At 41.8% G+C, this 9,598-nt stretch overlaps 1 long non-coding RNA gene across 1 annotated transcript in view; it reads right to left on the reverse strand.

Annotated features, from left to right (window-relative positions):
• Positions 1–6,970: 6,970 nt before the first annotated feature.
• LOC114618243 overlaps positions 6,971–9,598 on the reverse strand; it is a 13,466-nt gene continuing 10,838 nt past the window's right edge. The window contains exons 2-3 of the long non-coding RNA XR_003710928.1: positions 8,250–8,428; positions 6,971–8,155 (exon numbers count right to left, since the gene is read on the reverse strand). This is a non-coding gene — a long non-coding RNA (uncharacterized LOC114618243). The remainder of the gene's footprint in view (positions 8,156–8,249; positions 8,429–9,598) is intronic.

A 9,598-nucleotide genomic window follows, 5' to 3' on the forward strand; every position in this document is an offset into this window, starting at 1 on the left:
GGAGACTCTTGCGACTGGTATTTATTGTGGTAATGCTTTGTTATTATAAACCTTCAATGAATAATATTTCTAAGAAGTACCACACAACAAGGCACACTTTATAGCCCCGTTTTGAGAGGTGGTGGTGACCTCGCTGAACAGAGAAGTATGATTGTCTCCTGGTTATGCATACCTAGGAAGCGTGTCGTTACTTTTGTTTTTTACAGCTTGTAGAATATTTTCATTGTAGGTGAAGCATCAGACACATTTTAATTCAAAGGGAGAGAAACAAAATAAAGCTTGTGTCTACCACATGTTCTAAATAGGACTGGGTGGCCTTGTTCTCTGAATTGGGGCTTAATTTATCCCTGAGTGCCTTGTGGGCACCTGGACACTCTGCTTTCATGTCTGACCCATGATCTCCATGGCAAGAAGGAATCCTTATTTGGACATAGTGATCAGTCAATTTGAACAAGGTTTGCTAATGTCTTCACACTTGAGAACGAGAGTGGAAAAAAGTGATTATTAATTATTTAATAGATATCTACAGAGGACCAGTGTGCTATTTCAGAAATTACATTCATTCTGTACCAGAAAGGATAATGGTGTGGGTTTTGCAAGAAACAGAAGCTTGGGTCAGATTTGCTAAATTCACCCAGAACAAGGCACACATCCATCTCTCAGCATAACCTCAGGGATGAGTAGACTGGTTTCACCAAGGTGCATGTATGAAGACAGGGCAAACAGTGATGGAGGGAAGAAACTGACTCTATCCATGTTTACAAAGACAAATGATACCTTGGGACGAGTTAGGTTTGAATGATGAAGGAAAGCAATTGCCTCAGGCAGAGCATCAGTCAGGAATGATAGCTGTCATCATGTTGATGGTTTACACCAGGGATGGGAGGTAGTTCTGAATGTGAAGCTCCTTTCTGTACCTTTCTTTATGCATTATTTTCCCCTGGGTATCTGAAAAAAAAATACTAGGGCTGCCTGAGGATGAGATCTGAAGCTGGACCTAACTGCTAAATAGTAAACAACTTTACCATAAGATGTGATCCAAAACCAGGTCCCAAGGTCCAATGTGGACTATGCCCTGGCTGTATCAACTCAGACTAGCTTACAGATCTGATGCCTTTACCTTCAGGGTTGGGGGTAGCCTCTGTCAAAGGCACACGTGTAGGTGAATTATCTGAAGCATGTCTCTCTTTCTAGCTTGGCCAAAATTGATGCAATTGATCTGACTTGCTGGACTGGTAGCTTCTTTCCTCACTTTGAAACCTTCAACGTAGACAAAGCATCAGCTTATTTCCCAAGCAGAGCATGGCTGTGAGCCTGGTGCAGGCTTGTGGAGAAGGGAACTCCTCTATGAGTCCTTTCAACAACCCCTCAAGGTCTAAGAAGAAACTTGCAGGGTGTTTGTGAGGATTAGATGACATCACAGACATAAAACACTTTGTAAACTCCAAGGGTTCTTCCATTTGGTTGTTATTATCCCAGACATGGATTTGGCTCTGTTTAGTCATAAAATTTATCTGGAGAAAATACTAGAGTAGGGTTTTTCTTTACCTAAAATGGGGTCTGTTCTTTTGCTGTTACCAAGAATGTTTCATAGGCATGATAGTGTGGTTTGCTGTGGTGCCTGGAGATAGTGTACAAGACTCCTGATCATTTTATTTTATATTCATTGAAGAGTTTTAGGGTCACTGATGGAGTTCCTGAACATCCAGAGGCTCTGAGAATCAAGGCTGAGGTACCAGGTGTAGCTTTGCTGACTGTTACCTATATGGGACAATGTTGGCTTTGTATTGATTTTCTTCTACTATGTAATGGATTACTGCAAAAGTCTAGCAGTTAAAATAACATAAAATTAACACGAATCATCTTCCATTTGATGTGGGGCAGGATAGGGTTATTGGGGCACTACTTTGAGGTCTTTCACAAGGTGAAACCTGTCAGTAGGAGCTGAGGTCTCATCTTGAAGCCTCAAGCAAGATCTCACTCAAGCTTTGTCAGATGGTGGGAGAATTCAGTTCCTTGATTCCTAACAAGTGAAGGCCTTTCTTAACTCCTTTTTAAATTACTTGGGCCTCTCCATAGGGCAGGTCATAACAAGGCCCCTGAATTCAGATAGGATAAAAGACAGCACAAGAGAGGGCATTCTAAACAAAATCTTTCCCAACTGCAATGACAAGATCCTCCCATCCCGCACCCTGAAACTTCAGTCAGGCTTTCAAAGCTCTCAAGGCCCTGATGTTAACTATGAACTTGGTCCACACAATCCATTTGTAGAATGAATCCAGGTATGTGTTTAGCCAGAAGCCCTCTTCTACTTCACATTCTTTTTGAGTAATTTTCTATCTCTTGTCCCCTGCACTGTTCCTTGGCCATAAACTCCTATTATTCCTTGCTATATGCACACAGAAGCCAGTTCTGTACTGAAGTGTCTATTGAAATGGTTCCTGGATAGCATTTCCTTTTATGGCTTTTATTTGTGTGTTTCTATTGTTTCTCTGACAATAACATCAGTTAGGAAATAACACCCTGTTGTTTTTTGTCACATTGTTTTGTGTAGAATCAAGTCATTATGAGATTGAACAGAAACAGGATAGGAGAGAGGCAGAGACATTTAGAGCCAAGTCAGAGGCGGTGTTCCATAGGTGTCATAAACAATGAGCATAGCATCCCATCTTGGGGGCAAGCTCGAAGTCCCTAGGCCACTGCTATGCTATCACAAGACCCATTTGGCTTCCACTATCAGTTCATACTTCATCCTGGAATCCTCTGTGGCCTATTGTCCTCAGTTCCTGAAAGGAAGGTCAAGAATGAACTGAGCTAGAAACCTTAAAAGTCATACTGTAGTCTCTGAGCTTAGATTTGTAGGTTTGCAATAGAATTAATCCAGACTTAAAGGTAACAAGTATGCTTCCTCCCTCAAACAGGTAAACAGTGTTGCAGTAGAAGATCCCATTTCCTATCTGGTTATCCCAAATTGGTACTATTGAACTTCAGAAACTAATGCTCCAAAGTCTATCATTTCAGCACTGCTGAGTATTCAGACCCAAAAGAAGCAAGTTCTGCCAGCCCTTTGCTCCCCTGTCTCCTAGTTTTATTTTCTTCCAAAGTTATTCAACAGAGACCCAGAATGCCCCTTTCCCAATGTGTGTTTGAAAATCTGCAATCCATCTCCCCAAAGCCAAACAAAACCTAGAAGTATTAGTCTAACCTTCTTGTGCCTTTGTATATAGGTGCAGGAAACAAAGAAAGGACCTTGCTAACTTGTCTTACAGACACAAGACCCTCATCTCCATGGACCTTGTCTCAGACTCAGAAGGAAATGATGCTACACAAAGAAACTAAGAAGAATATGAGTAGACAGGCCTTTCTTTTCTTTTCTTTTTTTTTCCTGTTGACCAGAGATTCTTGACCTTCCTAATGCTGAGACCCTTTAATACAGTGCCTTGTGTTGTGATGACCCAAACATAAAATTATTTTCATTGGTACTTTATAACTGTAGTTTTGCATATATATGTTTATGTGTATGTATGTATATATACATATATATGTTATGGAGGGTATCTAATATGTGACCCTGTGGGGGCTGTGGCCCATTGGTTGAGAACTACCTCCTTAGCCTTTGTAATCCAGTCACTTTTAGCATGGCTAATCTCTCCTCCCTAATTCTAAGCATAGTACTAGAGAACTTTTCTTCTGGTTCTTCAGGTCTTGCTCAAAGCCACTTCCAACATATAAAAGTTTCATTAAATAAGTATATTATGCTTTATTCTGGTTAACCTGTCTTGTTTTAGAAGTGCTGTTCATGAACCTAAAGATGAGTGACAAAAGATAGTTCTACACTATCTCCTTCTAGGCGAGCTTGTAGCATGAACCATGCTGTAGTGGTTTGAATAGGTATAGACCCCACCCACTCATGTGTTTGAATGCTTGGCCCACGGAGAATGACACTACTAGAAGGTGTAACCTTGTTGGAGGTAGTATGTCACTGTGGGTGTGGGCTTTGATGTCTCCTATGCTCAAAGCTGTGCCCAATATGGAATCCAGTTTTCTCTTGACTGCCTTAGGACCAAAATGTAGAATTCACAGCTCCTTCTCCAGCACCATGTCTGTGTGTACACTGCCATGCTTGCCACTATGATAATGGACTAAACCTCTGAAACTGTAAGCCAGACCCAGTTAAGCATTTGCTTTGATCATGGTGTCTCTTCATAGCAATGGAAACCCCAACTAAGACACACACTGAGGCCATGGAGCTGAGTAACATCTCTAGTGAACCTTTACTCTCTGGAGTGATCCATTGTTTCCAAAATACCTAAGTAATTTTCTCCAACAGAGTTGAGCATTTCTTTTTGGGCTTGTAAATCCATGGAAAATAAATATGGAAATGGTTTTTTAAGATGCCTCCTATTCTGGAGGCAAGCACAATTTTTGCTTTTGTTTACCTAAATACTACAGGATTGTTATCTGGATGCCCCATTTGGATGAAGCCTTGAAGACACGTTAACCCATGGGCTTTGTTAAGAGTTACTTAGGAAAAGCATTCAGGCTCCAAATCCAACTTTTAAAATGCCAAGTGTAAAGTGGTCTTTGCTGTTGTCTGTGTTGATTTCATTAAAGATTTGTGTAAACATAGATGAACAGTCACTAGGGTGCTTTCTGGTGGAAGTTGATGCTTGTTGGTGGGGACTTCGGGTTTTTAGTTTGGATTTTTGCTGTTGCTGTTTTTGTTTTTAAATTTATTTTTATCTGCAGGATCTGTAAAATGTAGAGTCTGAATGTTGATCCACTTTGACCTGAAAGAGGGCGAGGGCTTCCTTCAGTACCTTGTAGTCCAGTAAGAGAGACTAAGAGTGGGTGAGTGTTTAGGCTAGTCAATGGCTTTCCACACTAACTGTGACAGTCTCACTTCTTAGAGTCCTCATAGCTGTTGAAAGGGGGCTCTGTAACTCTCTGCATGCAGACCCACTGCCTGCTCATGTGGGCTTGGGGAGAGCCACAGAGGTCTTGACCTACCAGCTGCTTTCCTGGTCTCCCTCAGTTGACCCACCCTCTGCCTTCAGAGGCATGATGGATTGGTTTGAACAGAACCATCCCATTCCCAAACTGAAAGGTTCCTTTTCACGTTTGGGAACAACTTGAAACCACTGGAGAAAATCATGTTCCAATTACGTATAAACTCCTTTACCACAAGGTATAAAGGAAGCCATAATTCGGGGGCTTATGTTTGATTGAATTCATCTGTTTCCATTTTGTAAATAGAGAGGAGGGAGAGTCCATGGTGGTAGACAGTTGATATAAGGCAGCTTCTATTCCTGGGGAGAAGAAGGGGTGGCCCTGTCGCTTCACAGCCTCAGAGCTAGGCTCCTTAGGTGCAAAGAATCACAAGACAGCCTACACCAGAAAAGAGCTTAGCCTTGTGCAGGGTAGTGCCCAGACTCTTCCAGAACCAGAGACTAAAAGAGAAGAGGCTGAATTTTGTCCACCATATAGCCAAGAACAACAGCCTCGCACTGGGGAATACCCCTACCCACATCCAGGACAGATTTACACTGATGGGTTTGTGTTTGCCAGAAGCTGACAAGCTAGACTTTCCTCTTAGCATCCCTAAGTGTGTTGGTACTAATTTGGTGAAAAACGAGATGCATTGTTAAAACTGGCTTTCCTTTCCTGCTCAGCAGCTTGACATTATGGGATATTGAAACCTCAAATTGCTTCATAGAAACATGCCTGAGGGTGACTGTACAGTTTGGGGGCTGGGATGACTCAGTAAGGTACAAAATAAAGGTCCTTTCCCCATCATTCCTGTCTCCTACAAATAAAAGAGTAGCTTGTTAATGTGCACAGTGGGTTAGCTCATGTCCCTGTCCTACTATGTGCCTCTTGTGAACATTAAATTCTCTGGTTGCAATTCAGAAAAACTTGAGTCATAAACCAGCTTTTTCACTCAGTTGATCATGGGAACATTGGCCACGTTTGGGATCTCATTCTCCTCATCTACAGAATGGGACATCTACTTCACTGGGTTGCTGTGCTATAAAAAGTATTTGTGAATTATGTAGCATCACAATATAGTAAGAATGAATCTGGCCCTGTTGTTTCTGTTCCGGATTCATCTTCCTAAGAAAGTGTCTGGCTTCTACATTTTCAGAACCATATTGTAGATCAAGGTGATTCCTTATTGTATACTAGGGAACAGCCACGTTATAAGGCTTCAAACAAGTACTTTCTAGATCTTTCTATATTGTCCCCAGGTGTCTTTACATCATATGGTACGTTAGTAGTTGTGGTAATTGCCATTCTTGATCACTTTGTGTTCCTCTTAAATCATGTCTCTTGTTAATTGTTAAAATATGAACATATATTCCACAGATGGAAATGAATGGCTACCTTGTTGTCATTGTTCTTTCATTAGGCCAGCACTTGATTATCTAAGAATTAGGTCTGCAAATACTAGGTTTTATGCATGTTGCAGCTCTGTGATGGTCAGCTTCCTGTTTCTATAGCAAATACCCCAGCTCATCAACTTATAAAGGAAGAAGGCTTGCTTGAGGTCACATCTTTGGAACGTCTGTCCTCTAGGTCTTTGACTGGAGGCAGCAGGTCATAGAGGCAGCACAGAGAAGAGCACATCATTGATCCCCCTTGACCTTTTTGGGGAATGTCCTCCAGGATCTCCCAGAAGACTTTACCTTTTAACATCTAATAGAAGCAAGCTGTTGATAAAAAACACTTATCACATGGGATTTTGGGGGACAGTCCTTCCTTTCCTTCATGCCCTCTCCAGTCCATTCTTAACTTGCTCTAGATAGTTGCCAAGAGGTTTGCATTGGATTATCCCAATTATTTTTTCTGGTACCGATCATTTTTCATGCTTTACTCAACAAAGGATGTAGGAGGTCTGGGCAACTTCCTCGAGGTTATTCATCGAAGTAATGAGAGTGGGCTTTGATCACAGACATTGAGAACTCTGACGTCTTCTACCAGGTCTGTCTTTATTTGCTTAGGAGAAAGTTCAAGTTTAAGTCAAATGGCACAGCACAAATTGGACAATGATAAGATTCCCTTGGGAATGTGCAGTGAAAGAGGGAGCAAAGCCTGTGGGTCAGACACAAGTGCACACACAACATCCAATCTAGGACCTCTCCTTCTCCTCTACTATTATCATGTTAAGACTAGAATACATTCGAGGAATACTCAGAAGGAAGCAACTCCCAAATTCTCAAATATAATTTTACTTTGTTTTGAATCACCACCATCACCATCACCACCACCACCACCAGCATCATCATCATTATCATCATTATCATCATCATCGAGAAGTTACTATGATAGAACTTCTTGGAAGGAGTTCCTTTTCACAGTTTAGAATTGATACTTAAAAGCCAGACTCTCCGAAGTGACAATTATATTTAGTAGTTCTCAAGACTTGTTCCCAGGTGATTGCTTTTCCCACTCCTCTGGAGTCTTATGATAGAGCTTTTGATCATGATTTGTGTCCAGCCATACATCTGACATTTCCCCCGTTACTTGTGTCAGGCACTAAAATCTCCCAGGCTTTCCTCAACACTCAGGACCTACTGGCTCTATTTTGTTTTGGGAATTTGCACCATCTAAGGGTGTATGGGACTTTCCGGGCTTCCTTGGTGATCCAGATACGATTATTTTCTTAGTGGGCGATATCTTGGACATTTTTGTCTAGCTCTCTCGTCCGCATGTTGTGAGAAGCACTCCCAAATCTGTGAGGCAGAGCTTGCCTTTTGGAGGCTCAGTCCCATCAGTGTTTCCCGGGTAATTTGTCTCTGAGAGATGAGTATTAAAGAGGAACTAAACAGCAGGATAATTTGGCCCATCCAGACGAGGATGATCTTATCAGGCTTTGACTATCTCTTGTACTGAGTCTGAGACCATGAGACTCTGACAGTGGGCTTTAGACTGGATGGAAATCTGTGTACCCAAGCACTCTGCCTCCTTTTGAGGCAGTGGACCAAGTCTTACCCTGATGTAAGCAATTTTAATTCATCGAGATTCTGCCTAACGATGCTGGCGATTTACATTGTTCTCATTCTTGAGTATGATTATGCTTTCAAAGAGAGAGCTAGAGATCAGGCCTGTGGAGACACTTTCCTCTAAATGCCTCCTTTGAAGGGCACTGCTTATCCTGTCAGAGAGAGAAATGAGACAAGAGAGGGTCTTCTGTCAGGCATCCAGGGTCTCCGCAGTGAACTCTGAAGAATGGTGTCTATTGTACTCACCTGGTCATTCTGTACCTTTTGTGAGAAGCTCTCAGAGCCTTCCGAGGAAGGCTAGTGTCTTCAGGGATTTGGGGCTATCCCTGAGTTATCTGTGACCTTATCCAGAATTGTTCTCCAAAACAGTATCTCCTTGATTCCACAGAAAAAGAGACTCTGCATCATTCTCAGTTTCAAGAATACTGTGAGAGGAAAAAACAAAGAGCTTTACAATTAATTGTAGATTTAGAGGAAAGTTACTGCAAGGAATAAGAAGACATAGATTCAAAGTATTACTTCAGGGCAGTCTTCAAAAACACAAACATTACTGAAGGAAGAGGAAAGCTTCCTCTAGCAAGGTGCTTAAAAATATCCAAATATTCAGGAGGCTAAAAATATAAGTGGGAGGAATAATGCCTGGCTGTATCCTTCCTTCAACCTTAATTGTCAGCTTCTATGTGGCAGGTATTGCTCAGAGCTTGAATTAACAATCCTGTGGTCTTTTTTTCCTTTGGATTGTGCAATCGCTTGTAAACCAGGTCTTGCTTTCTAACTCCAAGCAAACTAATCCCCAGAGCAGCACCTTTGGAAGTGTGCGTCTAGTTACACCACACCCTTGCCCCAACCTCTCAGAGTTTAAATCCTATATGGAACACAGGTTCGCACCTGACACTCTACTCTGCCCCCACACCTCTAAATCCCCAGCCACTGGGACCCAGATTGATAATTACCTTCTACAAGCAGATCCTTAGTTCAATGTACCCCAAACTGTCTTTCTGTTTTAGCACTTATTGTATTATTATCTAATTTGTCTCTTATTTGTTCTGTATTGAGCTTTAAGAATATAAACTTGTTTTTGCTTATCTTGGAGTCATTCCCAGGACTAATTTGTCTGTAAGTCTGTAGAAGGAAGAAAGGAAGAAAAGAAAGAAAGAAAGAAAGAAAGAAAGAAAGAAAGAAGGAAGGAAGGAAAGAAAGAAAGAGAAGGAAGTGTCTTAGTTCAGGTTTTATTGCTGTGAATAGACATTGTGACCAAGGCAAGTCGAGGTTCTGTCCATCATTATCAACTTGGGAGCAGGGCAGCATCTAGGCAGGCATGATGTAGGCAGAGATGAGAGTTCTGTATCTTCATCTGGAGGCTGCTGGTGGAAGACTCACTTCCAGGCAGCTAGGACAAGGGTCTTAAATTCACACTCAAACTGACTCACTGACTCCAACAAGGGACCACCTCCAAAAAGTGCCACTCCCTAGGCAAAGCATATTCAAACCATGACAGGAAAGACAAAAGGAAGGGAAGAAGGAAGGAAGGAAGGAAGGAAGGAAGGAAGGAGGAAAGAAGGAAGGAAAGAAGGAAGGAAGGAAGGAAGGAAGGA

Source organism: Grammomys surdaster, unplaced genomic scaffold (assembly GCF_004785775.1).
Source record: "Grammomys surdaster isolate TR1022 unplaced genomic scaffold, NIH_TR_1.0 140, whole genome shotgun sequence".
NCBI lineage: Eukaryota > Metazoa > Chordata > Mammalia > Rodentia > Muridae > Grammomys > Grammomys surdaster.